At 34.7% G+C, this 18016-nt stretch overlaps 1 protein-coding gene and 1 long non-coding RNA gene across 2 annotated transcripts in view; one reads left to right on the plus strand and one right to left on the minus strand.

Annotated features, from left to right (window-relative positions):
• PHYHIPL (phytanoyl-CoA 2-hydroxylase interacting protein like) overlaps positions 1–18016 on the minus strand; it is a 273373-nt gene that overhangs the window by 208977 nt on the left and 46380 nt on the right. The window contains exon 3 of the mRNA XM_077125269.1: positions 13675–13751. The gene's annotated coding sequence lies outside the window, so the exon portion shown is untranslated. The remainder of the gene's footprint in view (positions 1–13674; positions 13752–18016) is intronic.
• Positions 8608–18016, plus strand: part of LOC143653888 (uncharacterized) — a 35845-nt gene continuing 26436 nt past the window's right edge. Inside the window, exons 1-2 of the long non-coding RNA XR_013161595.1 lie at positions 8608–8675; positions 10470–10526. This is a non-coding gene — a long non-coding RNA (uncharacterized LOC143653888). The remainder of the gene's footprint in view (positions 8676–10469; positions 10527–18016) is intronic.

Raw genomic sequence — 18016 nt, forward strand, 5'->3', positions numbered from 1 at the left:
CTCAAATTCAAAGCTATGCATAATACAAATTATGCATAAGGGCTGCCAAAACAAAGAGAAAAAGAAAAGGGTTAGCACACAGCTACTGGACCTATCATAATGAGTGGGGAAAAGCATCCATGCTTCAATCAATTAAAACCAGTATAACCATTAAGAAACCACAGTAAACAGATGCACAACAGTTGTAGTTCTTGCTATGAATGGGCACATACAAAACATTTCTCAGCTCTTGTTCTTTCTATTGTGCCACTGTTTTGCATGATACTACATAAACTTAGTTTAAGGAGAAAATGCTAAATTTTTGTGGTCGAAGTTAAGTCTAAAATTTAATCTTCTGATATGTTCTATATTAAGATTTTCAGAAATTCTGACAGAATCCTTGGATTGAGAAATAGGTTTAATTATCAGGAAATATCATGTATTCTGCAAAATAATTGGTGGCCAAGATTGTCTGCAATTATGCTCAAAGCAGTAATTCTCAAATTTTAGGGGTCATAAGAGTCGCAGGGCATTCTCTGGTCCTTCTCCAGGAAATTCTGATTTGGTAAGTCTGGTGTAGAACCCTAGATTTTCACTTTTTAACAATATTTCAAAGACGACTTTACTGCAAGTGCATTTAGGTTGATTAAAAACTGCTCAAACTCCACCTGTGCTTAAGGTCATTCGTGGGAAATATACATGGAAGTATGCAGTATTTAAAGAGCATGATGTATACAATCTATTCTCAAATATTTAGAAAGATAGAGATAGACTGACAGAGAGAAAATGATACAGTAAAAAGTGGTAGAGTTAAAAGCTGGTAAATCTAGATATCTAGGTGAGGATATATTGGAGTTTTCTGTATGGGGGTTGTATTATTTTGTAACTGACCTATAAATTTAAAATTATTTCAAAATAAAAAGTTTAAAATATTATGCAAACTCTCTCCTTTTTTGCTAAAGAAACATTGGTTAAAATTCCAGCACCATTACTTACTAGGTAGGCAGACCTAGAAAAGTCACCTCATCTTTAAAATAATGAATGTTGTTGTATTAAATGAAATAATTTATGTACAATGCCTGGTCCAGAGTAGATGCCCAATTAATGTTAATTTCCTTCTTCAAACATATACCATGTTCCTTCTCAATCTGATACTAAACTAGAATGTATCTCTTCTCTAATAGTTAACATGAAAATAAACAACTGCACATATTTGAAATTGTAAAAACAAACAAACAAATAAAACACATATATCAACTCAAATAACCAGATGCCAGCCCCAGAAATATTTATGCAATGTTTAAATGACTAAGGCATGATTGAACATTGATGCATGCACACAATTAGCCATAATACAAAAGTCAGCTAATGTAAGATTTTGAAGCTCAGGCAAGCAACAAAAATGTAATCAATAACCCATATTTATCACCCTGTTGTAAAGTGAGAGAAATTGCTTTAAGGATTAATAAGAAGATACAGAGCATTTCTGCTCACAGAAAAAGGTGACGTCTTCGGGTCACCCTTCTTTTCATGCTCACTCAAAGGCCTTAGATGCACAAATATTCTCTGATACATTATGATTCAACTTCAGCCCTAAACATACCAAGGGGGCCCAGAGGAATATTTTTCAAAAAGAGGATTAGGTTTGGACCAATAGCCAATAATGTTAAGGAGAACCTCAGCATTCCAAATGAGTACATGGAATTCAACCTCAAACCCGAGGTTTATGAAAGGCTCTCTCATTATTTATCAGGGGTGAATCAATGCCAAAGAGGCTATTAAAATTAGGCCAGGGCCCTTCCAGACAGAGTCTCAGATTCAAAGTTCTTTCCATATCCTGCCAAACCCACCAAAACCTTCCTAAGCCATATGCTTACACAAGTCATACCCCTTTGGCACTGCTTCGCAAAACATTGGGGGAAAGCATGCTAAGCTCACATGCATGTTAAAAAGGGTTAGGAGTACAAACTCATATTTTCAAATGTTTAATTTTTACCAAAATCATACAGACACAAAGTTTAAAAAGACAAATAATTCTAAGCAGCTGCTGATAAAAAACATACCGCCTCCTCTCCCCCATACCAACAATATTATCCCTACTCTCTGGAGGTAACCACTTTCAAATATTTTATCTATTTCTTCCAGTATTTATCTTCACATTTCCAAATAACAAAAATTTAAGTTAAACAAACTGCACAAATATGAGTCACTACTGAGAGACATAATCCACTATAGTTTTATTTCCTTCCTTAAGTATATATATATATTTGTTTTTCCTAGCTATTCATTGCATTTTTTAAAGAATTTACTTGGTTTTCTCTGCACTTAAGTTTTTCTACATTCTCTGGCAGCCAGCATTTCAGTATAACTACCACAAACACAACTAGTCAGAAAGCTTCTAATTTGCATTTTTTTTTCTGGACCCCTTCCTCCTAGAGTCATTTTGGTCTTCCTCTTTCATTTTAAACTAGTTGTTTTAAAAAGGGACTATACAACTCTTATCCTGGGAATGCCTTTTGCTAATTCCATATTGGACTCTGTATCCAGATACCATGGCTTCTTTTTTTGTTTTTATTCCTTTTTATTTTTTTGGTGGAAACTCACTCACTTTTAATGGCCTGATCTTTAAGTCAAATTCCAAAGGACTCTTGATATGATTATTCCGTTATATTTTAGAGACACCTAGAAGTAGAAAATTAAACTCACTTACTTATTACTTTAAGGGTGGTTACTGATACTTTCTCTCAGATGAAAAAATCAAAACTACCTGATAGAATACCATAAAAATGGTGAAGAGCTTTCCAGATGGGAAAGCCAAAGGCTGGAATATTCTCAATGGAGAAGACTTGAAAATGTGTATTTTTCCTCGAGTTCTATATTGTTTCTCCTATAGTTGTCATCTGATTCTAGAAATTCACAATAATTGAACACCATCCACAAGCAACAAGGAAAAATCAATTTGGTTACCAAGAGACAAAAAAGAAATGAGCTACAGAGTCACTGGAAACGTTTATAAAACCTTCTCCGTAGGGTTTAGTTATTGGTTTTATTCTTGAGATAGCATCAAAGAAGCACAAAAAATGCCAATAATTGGTGTCAATGTTCAGTCAGATACCAAAAAAGTATCTCCAGCCAACCAGCATATAGTGTTCACAGTGTCCTCTATTTCAGTAAAACTGCAGCTTCAAATAAGCATGTAATGCCACTAACTTTTCCATTAGGGAAAGTTAATGAGTTTCTTTTGACTAAAGTGCTACAAAGGTGTGATTCCCAGAAATGAAGACTCTAAATACCTCAAACTCCATGTGTTTAAATATATATATATATATATATACACACTCTTGAAAGGAGACAAAATATACGTTAATTTCAAAGGTGGTTTTTTTTTTTTTTTTTTTACTGCATAAAACTCTCAGGAGAATAGGCAGAAAATTATGTTGCAATGGGCAGGAATAAGATTCCAGGTTCTTGTTGAGAAGAACACATAATTAGTCAAGGACTAATTTCAAGGCCATGTGGAAAGATGGAAACTACAGTCTCCTAGACTTGGGATCAGATCAGTTGAGTTTTCCCTAATTACTTACAGAAAAGTCTGTCCTCTCTGTGTGACAGATGAAGAAATCAAAAAGTAAAAAGGAGCAGAAACTTTCTGAGAAATGCTGATAAGTAGCCTGAATATCTGATCCTCAAGGGTCACCTCCTTGTTCCCTCAAATACACCGTGCACCTGCTTCTTTAAAGCTATCACTTACCTTTTCTAAGTGTCGGTTTTAAAAACCGAAAATAACAGCACCACTTTCAAGAGTTGTTCTGAGAAATGGAATCTTAGAGAAAAAATAAATTGTATTTACAACACCATTGCAGTTTCTTAAAAATTCAGACAATAAATATGAGGTGTTTTAAGCAGCTCCCTGCTCTCCTAAAAACATGTCCCAAAGCTGATTTGAAAAAGTCAAGAGCACAGTTTGGTAACAGACAGTGGTGAGAAAAGCACAACACTGCGAATGTAATTAAAAACCACTGAATTATACACTCAAAAAATGGTTAAAATAGAAAGTTTGTGTTACATATTTATGTTACCACAATAAAAAATATACGACTTTCAAGGAATTTATAATCCAAGAAGACATATTAAGATTTAAACCTATGAAACCTAACAAAGAAACAATAAGTCACAACTATCAAAAGAGAGAAATAATAATGGTTGTTAATAATTGGTTGCTGACCATATGCTAAGCATGGTGCCAAATGGTTTACATTTATTACCTCATTTAACCCTCACAATTTTGTGAGGCAGAAACATATTACCCTAATTTTACATGGATAAAGGCTGAGTAACTTGTACAACATTAGATATTTAGGAAGTACTAGAACTTTTGGAACCAAGCAATCTAACTCCAGAGTCCACACTATAGATATTCTGAGCCACTGCCTTATGCGATGAACAAACAAGGGCAACTGTTGTTCAGAAGAGGTAGAGATAATTGTGAGATGTGATAAGCAAAAAAAAGCATTCACAGAGATGCTATGATTTCAGGCGGCCCTGGACAGAAGTTAGAAGGTAGAAAAGGGACCTGGGCATGGGGAGTGCATCTTGGGAATCTCAGTACTTCAGAAACTAGATCAATTGTGGCTGCAGATCTACTTTCTGTCTGCAAATTTGCTACTTCTAGATATATGTGACCTCATACAATATTTGTTCTTATGTACTTGCTTACTTTACACAGCATAATGTCTTCAAGTTTCACCTATGCTGCAGCAAATTTCAGAACTTCATTTCTTCTTACAGCCAAATAACATTCCACTGTCTGCACACAGCATATTTGTTTGCTAATGGACAAAAGTTTTTTCCACCTTTTGGCTACTGTGGATAATACTGCTATGAACATCAGTGTACAACTATCTGTCTGAGTTCCTGTCTTCGCTTTATTTAGGGATCTACCTCAGAGCAGAAATGCTAGATCGTATGGTAATTCTATATTTAATATTTTAAGGAATTCTCATATTATGTTCCACATTGGCTGCACTATTTGACATTCCCACCAACAAAACACTAGAATTCCAATTTCTCCAATCCTCTCCAACACTTGTTATTTCCCATTTTTTTAATAACAGTCATCCTTGTGGGTATGAATTAGTATCTCATTGTGGTTTTGATTTGCATTTTCCTAATGGTTAATGATGCTGAGTATGTTTTCTTACACTTATTAGCCATTTGTATATTCTCTTTGGAAAAATGTCTGTTCAAGTCCTTTGCCCATTTTTGGAAAATGGGTTGTTGATTTGTAGGAGTTTATTAAATATTCTGGATATTAAGTCTTTATCAGCTAAATTGTTTGCAACTACTTTCTCCCTAACCATAGGGAGAAAAAGCGTCTTTTCACTTTCCTGATAGTGTCCCTTGATGCACAAAAGTTTTTAATTTTTGATGAGGTTCATCTATCAATTCTTTTGTTGCTCATGCTTTAAATGATTTTAAAATACTTTTAAAAAAGGAAATTTATTAAGTTATAAGTTCACAGTTAAAAGGCTATAAACTATCCAAACTAAGGCATCCAAGGAAAAATATCTTGGTTCAAGAAGGCTAATGGGTCTGGAACACCTCTGTCAGCTGGGAAGTCACTTGGCTGGCATCTGCTGGTCCCTTCCTCCCGGGCCCCACTGCTTTCAGCCTCTGTTTCCTGTGGTTTAGTCTCTAAGCCTCTGTGGGCCTTAGTTCCTCCAGAACACAACTCTGGGTTTTTGGCTTACTCAGCACCTCATGGGAAGGCACATGGCGACATCTGCAAGGTTTTGCCTGTGTCTAGGCACCTGCTCTGTCAGGACTCCAAGCATCTCCAAACATCCGTGACTCTGTCAACTCTGAAGCAAGTGTTCTCCAAGTGCCTCCAAACATCTGTCTGCATCTGCATCTGAAGTTTCTTCAAAATGTTTCCCCTTTTAAAAGGACTGCAGTAAACTAATCAAGACCCACTTTGAATGGCTGATGTCAAATCTCTATTTAACTAAAAGGCCACACCACAACTGGGCATGCTACATCTTTGTCAAAATAATCTCATCAAATTGTCACATAGCTGGGAGCACTGCATCTTCGTGGATATAATCTAATCAAATGAGCTTCCACCCTGCAATATTGAATCAGGATTAAAGGACATGGCTCTTCTGCGGTACACAACCCTTTCAAACTGGCACACATGTCACGAACATTCATTTCCATATTATCCTAAGAGTTTTTATGGGTTTAGCCCTTATATTTAAGTGCTTGATCCATTTCAAGCTAAATTTTGTATAAGGTATATTGTTGGGGTCCAACCTCATTTTTCTGTATGTGGACATCTAGATTTCTCAACATTGCTTGTTAATTATTCATTCCCCCATTGCATGTACTTAGCATCCTTGTCAGAATATACTGGCCATAGAAGTGTGGATCTATTTCTGGACTTTCAAATCTATTCCATTGATATATGTCAATATGACCTGGTTTTGATTATTGTAGATTTGTAGTGCATTTTGAAATTTGGAAGTATGAATTCTCCAATTCTATTCTTTTCCAAACTTGTTTCGGAATACAGGACCCCTTATATTTCCATTCAAATCTGAAATTCAGCTTTCCCATTTCTGCAAGAGAGTGCTGGAATTTTGATAGGGATTTTGTTGAATCTGTAGATACCTTTGAGTAGTATTGACATCTTAACTATATTAATGTCATGTCTTCTATTCAGGTCTTTAACTTCAGTCAGCAGTATTTTGCAGTTTTCAGTGCACAAGTATTTTATATGCTTAAATTTATTCTTAGATATTTTATTCTCATAGAATAAAATGGAAATGTTTTCCTAATTTTCTCTTCATATTATTCATTACTAGTATGTAGAAAAACATATTTTTGCATATTAATCCTGTATTTTGTCACTTTACTGACTTTGTTCATTAGTTCTAATGGTTTTCTTGAGCATCCCTTTGGATATTCAATATATAGGATCATGTCATTTGTGACTAGGGATAGTATGACTTCTTCCTTACCAATTTGGATAACTTTTATTTCCTTTTCTTGCCTAATTGCTTTTCGTTAGAAGTTCTAATACAATGTTTGAGTAGCAGCGGTGAAAGCAGGCATCTTGTCTTTTTCCTGATCTTATGAGGAAAGTTTTCAGTCTTTTACCTTTGAGTATGATGTTAGCTGTGAGTTTTTCATATATGCCCTTTATCATTTTAAGAAAGGTCCCTTCTATTCCTACTGAATGCTTTTCTCAATAAAGAGTGCTGAGTTCTGTCCATTGCCTTTTATGCATTAATTGAGAATTTTGTGTGGGTTTATTCTTTGGTTCTACTTATATGATGCATTAAATTAATTGATGTCAACCCATCCTTGCGTTCCCGGGGTAAATCTCACTTGATGACAGCAAGCATTACTTTTAATATGTTACTGGACTTACTTAGTTTATTAGTGTTTTCTTAAGGATTTTTATATCTATGTTCATAAGGGAAATCGGTCTGAAATTTTCTTTTCTTGTGATGTCCTTATCAGGGAAATGCTGGCATCATACAATGAATTAGGAAGTGTTAACTCCCCTTAAATTCTTTGGCAGCATCTGAGATTAGTGTTAATTCTCCTTTAAATGTTTAGTAGAATTCACCAGTGGACCTATCTGGTCCTAAACTTTTCTTACAAGGTTTTGATTATTTGATTATTGATTCTCAGTACTTGTTATAGCTCTATTGAGGTTTTCTATTTCTTCTTGAGTCAGTTTAGCTAATTTGTATCATTCTAGGAAATTTTGCATTTCATCTAGATTATGTCATTTGTTGGTATAAAATTGCTTATAGTATTCTCTTATAATCCTTTTTATTTCTGTAAGGTCAGTAATGATATGACCATTTTCATTTCTGATTTTGGTTACTCAGGTTTTTTCTATTTTTTCTTTGTCAGTCTAGCTAAAGGCTTGTCAATTTTATTGATTTTTCTTCAAAATCGTTGCTCTCAATTCTTTCTCTATTCTCTTTTAATTTTCTCTGCTCTAATCTTATTTCCTTTCTTCTGCTAACTTCAGGTTTACTTGGTTCTTCTTTTTCTAGTCTCATAGGATGAGATTAAGTTATTGATTTGGTATCATTTTTAATATAGAATTTCATAGCTACAAATTTCTTTCTGAGTACTGGCTTTCCTACATCCCATATATTTTGGTATGTTGTGTTTTTGTTTCCATTCTTCTCAAAGTATTTCCTAATTTCCATTGTAATTTCTTCTATAACCCACTGATTGTTTAAGAGTAAGCTGTTTAATTTCCAAATATTTGTACAATTTTCAGTTTTCATTCTATTGTTGATTTTTAGCTTCATTTCATTAACAAGCTTTGTTGTATGATTTCAATATTCAATATTAAGACCTGTCTTATATCCTCACATTTGGTATGTCCTGGAAAATTATCCATGTGCACTGAGAAGAATATGTGTTCTGGTGTTGTAAGTAAAGTGTTCTGTAACATTGGCTGCACATGAATCACCCATGGCACATTGTGAAAATACCGATATCCTGACACATTGCAGACAGTGGCTTGGGATTCTGAGTTGCATCAGAGTTATGAATCCCTGTCAGTGTAGAGGGGGAAAAAGCATTTACATGGGCTCTGTAGCAGCACACAGAAGAGAGTGAATGAAGGGCAATGTGGCTGGAGCAAAGACGGCAAAGGGGAGCACCAGGTGAGATGAAATTTGGGATTTGGGAAATGCTAGATTAAACAAAGTTAAATAGGTTTCTTTACTATAGTACTTCTCAGAACTGCTAGTAGTTTAATGTGTTGTGAATCTCTAAAAGGCATGCTATTTACAGTATCCTGAATTTACCTTTAAACAGAACATATTAAAACTCTCATGTTTCTCATTCAGGATACTACTTGCAAGTATGTAAGTAAAGAATGGACTATATGGACGGGAGTATTGAAATGGGGCTGATGGAATAATTTTGTTCCAAAAGACAATTGGTAATAAATTGTCTCAATCTCTGAAGGATTCTGAAAGGGACCTCAACTTGGAATCAATGCCTGTTTACACAACTGTCAAGTAATAGTAAACTTTTCTATGTTCAGTCTTGTTAACTGACTCTTCACTACCTAAAAGAACATTAATGATTTACTCCAGTTTCCAACAGAAGGTGCATGTTTCAATATTTTTAAACATAAAATATAATTGCAAAAGGAATTAATCATATTCACAATTTGAGTTAGAATTAAGACTAAAGAGCACTAATTTTGGGGGTACAGCCTGTTTTCTTAATCTGCTGGAAAAGAATTGATCATTTATACTAGAAGAAGATTACCTTTTAGAGGAAGAACTTGGGGAAAACTTATTTAGAGAGGAAATGCTTAAAATGGACTATTATGAGTGTCTTCCTGTATAAATATGATTGCAAAGATTACTCACTGATTAACCTTTGCATATTAGATATATCTAACTGGAATTTGAAAGTCATGAGCCTATTTCATTTATATGCTTTTGAAAACATTTTGACCTATTTATGCTGTTAAGATATAAGCTTTAAAGCAGGAACTTTAGAGGTGTAAAAGAGAAGTCAAGATTATTGTACTTCCTGAGATGCTGGAAGCAGCTCCATGCTTTTAGTTCTCTCAAGCCTTTAAAAACAAAGAAACAAAAGTGAATATTGACTGAATGCTTCTAAGTTTTAGAATAGAAGTAATACCTCAGGTAATCCTCACAACAATACAATGAAGCAATTAATAGCAGAGAGATTAAATATTTTCTAATATTGCACAATGGGTAAATAACTAAATTAGGACCGGGGTGCATATCTGGTTGACTAGAGCCTAACCTCATGTTAAAGGAGAATTTTTAACAAAGATAAAATCATGATCTTACACAAATATAAAATAACACATGCGAAACATTCTATTTAACGCATTAAATATATTTTTTTTAAAAAAAGGCAAGCTGTTTGTCTTAGTTTGCCAGGGATATTGTATCAAAGTACCACAGACTTAGCTTAAACAACAAGAATTTATTTTCTCACAGTTTTGGAAGCAGAAATCTGAAATCATAGTGTCAGCAAGGACATGTTTTCTCTGTCTGTAGGATTCTGGAGGTGGTTTGCCAGCAATCCAGAACTCAATCTCTACCTCTATCATATGGCAATCTTCCTTCCCTATGTCTCCTGATTCTCCTACTGTGTCCAAATTTCCTCTGTTTATAAGGACCCCAGGCATACTGGATTAAGACCCACCCTGATTCAGTTTGGCCACGCCTCAACTAACACCATGTTCAAGGATCCTGTTTCCTAATAGATTCATAACCACATGACCATGATGAGAACTTGAACAAGTCTTTGTGGTGGATATGATCCAATCCAAAACACTGTTACAATCCATTCAAAAGAGAATCCAAAGAACAGACATGATTACAGATCAGAAGTGTTGAAACGGCAAATAAATGCAAACAGTAGTCTCAACAGGGGTTAATTCTTACTATTCTGTTTTCAACCAGAACCTTTTGAAGGATGGACATGCCAATTCTGATGGAATACTCTGTTGATCTAATAAGGTATGAACAACAAGGATGATGTATTAATCCCATGGGTTGCCCAAGATGATTGCTGTTTTTTTTTTTCATTTCATTTCATTTTTGTTTATCAAAAGACAAACTTTTTCTATAGAGACCACATATCACCTCTGAAATAATTTAAAATATTTTAAAGAGAAGTATAAATGACACAAAAATAAATTTTAATGTTGGGGAAGAAAACTAACGAAATTTTGCTTTCCAGCTACTAAATCAGACCAAGAATCCTTGTAGGTACTCCCTTTCCCTGCAAAAAAAAAAAAATATCCTTGATGCTTCTAGATTTTCAATGCTGATGTGCTGGGGTTTTTGTTGTCATCATTGCCTACTTATTTCTCTTTGACTCCCCCAAGGGACAAGGCTGAAACTGAGAATCTAATTTAAGCTCAGATACAGAATTATGTTGTCCCTCCTATGGTGAACGGACTAATAAACAGTTGTTGGTTTTTCAGAAATACATCCATGCCCTGAGTTTCCAAATATTTGGTCATGATATGATGACGGCCATACATCTTTATAAGAGCAAATTCTCTGCAGAGGGTGCAAACTGAGCCACAATCAGGAATCTGAACACGCCATTCAATCCAGCTGAAGTTTCCTCTAATAGAAGCTGGTTTCCCCCAGCCACAGCTGGCTAATTACAAGCTCTATATAGATGATTTTTCTCTCTTTGGAACTGTTTTGGAATCCTCAGCCCAATATGAAATCAACAGTAACTCTTTGACTTCCTACAAGCCCTGAAAAATCATGCCTAAATATTCAATTTCTGAAACCTGAGGGAAACAGGAAGGGGAGGGGAGACCTGGAAATAAAAGTAAACTCTAACGACATGGTAGAGGGCTTTTAGGGGTCAGTGAGGCTATACAAAGACCGAACTCCAAAATGAGAACTCTAAAATGCTATGCTTTCCACCTGTGATCCAATCAAACCATCACAAACGAGAAAGAGCCTTACCATATTATGGTAAAATGTGTTATGCCACCCCCCTCCGCCCTCCGCCTCCCACCAAAGGAAAAAAAAATCATGATTTAAATTCTGCATTACTATAATAAAAACAAAAGAATCTTTTGCATTCAGCAGTAGTTTGTGCTTTTTGAAATATTTCCAGCTTATTATCTAATCATCAAAGTAAACCCAATGAGATACCAGAGGAGATATTCTTTTCTTTCTATAAAAGAAAAACAGATCAGAGGTCAGTTAAAAACCATCAGAGCCAGAGAAAAACCATCATTCCTGATTTTAAATCTAAGGTTCTTTCCATCAAAGCTAATTCCCCTCAGCACTGCTGCCACCAGCATTTCCACCCAGTACACTGTCTAATTATATCCACCTGGCTTGTGAATCTCCTCTTCTGGGTTAATGTGAAAAACAGAGAAGTTTTCATTACCAAAGAAAATCAGAATAATCTTTCTTTACCATAAAAAGCCAGTCTCCTCACATAAGCATGTTAGTGCTTTCAGCACATTAGTAGCATGTCACAGCTATTCAAATCAAATGATTAAAAAAAAATTTAATGTGCAGAACTCTAGAGTAAAAATAAACTTACTAACCTCCTCATTGAGAAATAAGATAACTTCCTTATAAGATAACCTTCATGGACTGATGAGGTTTCCTCATTAATATTTATGAAACAGGAAATCCAAACAACTTAATCACCTGGAAGGCAAACCGTAGGACTCACAAAGCACATGTCATCAAGCATATCCAAGAAACTTCCAGGACTCACTAAGCCTTAGAGCACAGAGGTCTAGTGCTCTGGTTCAGAGCCAATCCACCTGGGTTCAAACCCCAGCTCTGCTACATAGAAACTGGGTGATGGTAGTCAAGTGGCTAAACATTTCAAAGCCCCAATTTCCTAAGCATTAAAAATGAGGATAACAACACAACCTTCTCAACGGAGTTGTGGTAAGGCTTAAGTGAGATAAAGCTCTTATCCCATGCTCTACATGAAAACATTCAATGCTTAATATTAACGGAGTATTATTTGAGCATTTCAATGAAATGAAATATCCCCATATGAAATGTTCCCACTTTTACAATGGGAGAGAAAACAAAATGTGAAGCTTAGGATTTTATTTAGGCAAAAACATTTTATTTTAAGTACTGCCATAACACTTCAGTGCCAAAGTTAATATTTGTAGTTGTGATTGTAACTGTCTCACTTCTGCTTTATGTTCACTAATCAGAACTTAAATAAATGAAGCACTCAAACCAATCAAAATGCAAATGTCAAAAGGTTGCACGAATAGGTGATACAGAAAAAGGATGACCTTAAAAATGAGTTGTTATATAGAACAAGGTAGTAAAATTGGCATGCTTACCTCAAAACAATGTAGATGTTATGGTATGGCTCATATTCATGTTAAAGCAAAGAAAAAAGCATGTGTCACATCAAAATCATGTTGTCAATTTGTTAATTTATTAGTTTTGTTTATATTTCACCTGTAAATGTATTATGATCTCATTGTTATATAAGTTCTATAAGTACCAGTTCATATAAATAAACTCACTTCTTAGTTCTTGCAGGTTTTTTGTAGATTCTTTAGGACTTTCTGCAAAGATAAGTAAGTCTTCTGCAAATAATTTTACTTCTTTCATTCCAATCTGAAAGCCTTTTATTTCTATTTCTTGCCTTATTGCACTGGTTAAAACCTTCAGTAGAACTGAATAGAACTGATAAATTTCATTTTGATGAGAATCAACTTTTACTCTTGGTATGGGTTTGCTTGTCTTGTCACTATCTGAAGGATTATAGAGTGTTTGTTTGATCCACTAATCTGGCATTCCACATGGCATTGCACAAACCAAGGGAACCATCTTGAAGCAAAAGAGGTACATCAATGAGCACAGAACATTAGGATCTACTGGTTCTGTACAATCCAGAAGCTGTCAGTCTGAAACAGTGACGGATCTTCCTATTATGGTGCCAACTTGGAAATGACACCCAATGAAGATGGGACCCTATGTTCCCAGAATCCAGTATACATATTAAATCAGTGACCATTATACAGTATTATATCTCCACATGGTAAAATACATGGGTCCAGGAACCAAGAAATAACAACAGGAACGGCCTTGCTTACCTACTTTTCGTCACCTCTAGTGACTCATTCAGGGATTTTTTGCTTACCATTCAGACAACTTTGACATCTGCAGGTTTATACAGAGCACAGCAAGAGTTGCACTGACCTTCTTCCAAGGCTTTTTCTGTTAAGAGACAAGTAGGCAAGAAGAGATATTATAGGAACTGCTGTGCTAGCAGGGATGCTGGCCCTAATCCTTTGGAGGAGATAGGGCTATTGTTAACATTTAGAAGAAACATTATAAAACAAAAAGACTTACTAACCTAGAATACTATTGTTATTAATTTGAACTCCAGCACTTATTTTTTAATCAACTTCTTCACCTACAGTGTGGCTCCAATAGGGTAAGAGGGTCACTCTGCATATATCAAGACAAGTTGAGAACATAGCTACAAGACAGCAAACTTTTGCCTACATATCTTGGTAAACCAGGGAAGGAGGAAGGGTAAAAGAAAAATTTCTAAGCCAGAGGTAGTAATAATTGGAGATGTTCAAGTTCCTATAAAAATTTACATTCTTCAATCACCCAATAAATAGCATAGTGATAAATGTGTGGAGAGAAACAAAGATCAATAGGACAACAATTTATCTTCAGCACTAGTTACTCTTTACTTTTCTGTCCTCACTGTCTTGATGCTCCTCTCCTACCTGCCAAGGCCTGTCTTTATAGAGGGTTTTAAGCCACTGTCTGTTTTCTCTTACGCTTTTTGTTTTATTGGTTGCTCCAACTTCAGGAGAGCAAGAAACTATGTCTTTTTTGCTGTTTCATCCCGAACACCAAGCATAGTATCAGTGTATAACACATACAATGGAATGCTATTCTATTTAAAATTATGTCATAGGTTATATGTATTTATTGTATCATATATATAATACTATGTAAGTTATCATATATTGTTACATTTAAAAAATAGGTTATAAAGCAGTGTGTGCTCATAATAAAATCTCATTTTGAAGGGTGTGCTTGATCAAGAAGATTAACATATAAATAATAATCCTGGTTCTTGCAAGTACATATGAATAAGGGTGATTAACATGCTTTCCCAACAGTTCTATCTGTATTTTCTGTTTTTTTCTCTATAATGAAAATATAATTCTTTTTAAAACTAAGGCTAAAATTTATTTTAATATCAACAATGATGATGATAAAATTCACCTTTGAATTATTCAATAAAATTTTTATAAGATTTCTATAAGATGTTTGTCCATGTGAAAAAACAGATAAAATCATTTTGTCTTTGACTGAAAATGGAATAACATAATAGTTACCTCTAGGATTGAGGCTCTCAGAATTGGTGTCAACTTTGCCTTCTCAGAGAACTTTTGACAATGTGTAGAAACATTTTTGAGCAGCATGACTGGTTGAGGTACTACTGTCACCTAGCAAGAAGATGCCTGGGATGCTTCACTACACAGCACAGTGCCCAGCAAGAAGGAATTATTTGGTCAAATGTCAGGAGGGCTGAGGTTGAAAAATTCTGTTCTAGATTAATTTGTCTTTTGATGCTGGAAGACTGATGGTAAAAATACAAGACTTTAGCTACAAGTTACTGGAGGAAATGGTTTGGTCACCAAATATGTAACTGCTCACTCTGACTACAGACAAATCTGCATTTATGCAAAAATGGCATTCATAAAAATATATTTTTAAGATCTTCCTTTACATTTCAGTTGCATGTAACATGTGGATCATTATACACAGAAGAGAGGAGTATAAAGGAAATAATTGATAAAATAAGTTTATATAGGCTATTTCCATTTTGTGGGTTCATGAACAAGGTAAATTATCGAGGTGATATCAATCCCTTGAGGGACAACATAGTGTTGGCTAACAAAAGGCTCAGTTTTATTGGTCAAATATCCCAAAGAAGATCCTGGCAATCAGGACTGCTGAACATTTCACAATGGAGGTTTCTCTCTTTCACTGTCTAATGATCTTTAAAATAGAGACTAGGTGAGGGGTTGGGCATTATCTCTAAATTCTGACCAAAACATTTCCTCCACTAACTTGGAGCTAAAGTCTTATATTTTTACCATCAGAGAGTCTTTCAGTATCAAAAAGTGAATTAATCTAGAGCAGAATTTTTCTAGATAAAGTGGATTTAATTTATAAATCATATTTACAAGGGAAAGTACAAGATACGACCCAGAAAAATTATAAGACCATGCACACACACTAAGTTCCTGTTTGACTGCATTAATTGATCTTTGTTATCTGCCATTTTGGGCAAATACAATAAAATCAGTTTGACATGTAGAATCTTTCCAAGAGATTTATTTCTCTCTATTCCCATGGACCAACACTTTTTCTCAGATTATTGCAAAAGCACCCTACCTAGTCTCCCAAACTCTATATCATAGACACAACTCATGAATTCAAGATAATCTCTCTGAGCCTTAGTTCCCTCAACACAAAATGAGGATAATATCTATTTCATAGGGTGATAATGAGAATTAAATGAAATTGCATATAAAAATCACCTAGAACTGTACTGAACAAATAGTAGACACTCAGTAATAAGAACTTAAAGTAAAAATGCCCATGCTTATGGAGTGATGACTTTCATCCTTCCATCCCTGTATTTAGGCTGGTATAATATATTTATATAAAACTGTCTAATAAATCCTAGAAATTTGTCAGAACCAAGCACAGTAAAACTCTAGCTCAGAGATGCCTGAAAATTATTTGCTCAAACCTCTTTCTAACCCCTTCCACTTTCTGGTAATTAAGATATCTTGGGCCAGTGCAAAACACCATCTTGAGTAGGTATGCCGTTTTTCCTAAGCTGGTTAGTCTCTGGGAAACAAGAGAAACTAAATGAATAGAAAAAGAGCTTTCCTTCCAGTCACTTTCAGAGACAATGGAAATACACTGACAGTATTAAATCTTAGACAACAATCTGTTCATCAGAAATTAAAAACTACTATTAATTGAAGCTTATCTTATTGCACTTACCTCTCACATCAACTCTAAAACAGACATTATTTATACTGTTTTACGCATAGGAAGTTGAGGTTTTAAAGATTGTGATTTGCTCAAGGTCAGGGGACCAGTAAACTACACAGTTTGGATTTAATTCTGGGTCTCTCTAACTACCTCTCAGAAGTAATTTATTAGAAGGGTACAAGATAATCTAAAATCTATTTAATCTGTCTAGAGACATTTGAACGTTGAGAAGAAGTTAAAAATTTTCCCTGGAGCAAATTATTCTCTTTTTTAAAAAATTCAAAATAGTTGACTGACATGAGCTTTCACTTTTAAACTCAGGGCACATTGCTTTTGACCAAATGTCCCCCCTCCATGCCAATGACTCAGTAGTTTTCTGTTAGGCCAAAGGTAAGAAAGAATTATCCAAAGGGACACAGACTGTTACCTAACTTACATTCCCTGGAATGGCCATAAGTCCTATCTCTTTCTTTTTCTCATTGGAAGAATATATCTCATGAATTCAGTTGAGATGCAATAAAAACACAGATCATTGCTGGGAAAAAAATGCAAGCTACCAAGGAATAATCACTATTATAGTTAACATGAACCCTTAAAATGCCTAACTAAACAGAACTTATAAACATTTTGAAAAAAAAAGAACTGCTTTCTTACTTTCCCCTCCAATTTTGAAAGTCATTTTCCTTGCCTTTGCTTACCCTGGCAGCTATTCAAGACTGTCTTTCATTGGTATTCATTCTCTTTATTATATTTGCAACATATTTGAATAGTCATAGTTCTTTGCTCAGCTTTGTAATTAGATGAAGTGATGAAAATAACTTTTACTTGAGTCCAATTTTCTCTACATAAAAATAGCTGTTTGAGTCTTATGATGTAATAAATTATAGACAACATTAGGTAGAACTAGGTCTAAAACTGGAGTCTGATTATGGCCAGATGCTTCTAAGTGGTACCGGAGCCATCTTTTACTTTGTATTCTTTCGTTGTAGGTTCAGATGCTATACTATAATTAATTTAACTTGGAGATGATGATTCCAACTGATGGCCAATAGGGCACTATCATTTTCCATATTAACTCATATCCAAAAATACTCTGATCTCCAAATAATTTATATATAAAGTCAGGACTAAACTCTAAAATTCCTTTCAAGCCAACTGTTTGCAATTCTACTTACCTCAATTTCCAAATCCAGATATATAATACAACAGGTTACAATGGAATCTGGGTCCTGGGTTGTTTTTTTTTTCAATCTCACATTTCCTAAAAGTATGTCGGGAGGGAATAATCTTGTCCTTTTACTCAGCTTACTGGAGACATAACATGGCATTGGAATTAATATCTAGATTCTTATTCTGACGCACTTTAATTTGATTCAACAATAAAAACAATAGTAAGTAAATTATACCTTCATAGTATTGGAATTGGCAAATTAAATTTGGGA

This window comes from Tamandua tetradactyla, chromosome 13, assembly GCF_023851605.1.
Source record: "Tamandua tetradactyla isolate mTamTet1 chromosome 13, mTamTet1.pri, whole genome shotgun sequence".
Lineage (NCBI taxonomy): Eukaryota > Metazoa > Chordata > Mammalia > Pilosa > Myrmecophagidae > Tamandua > Tamandua tetradactyla.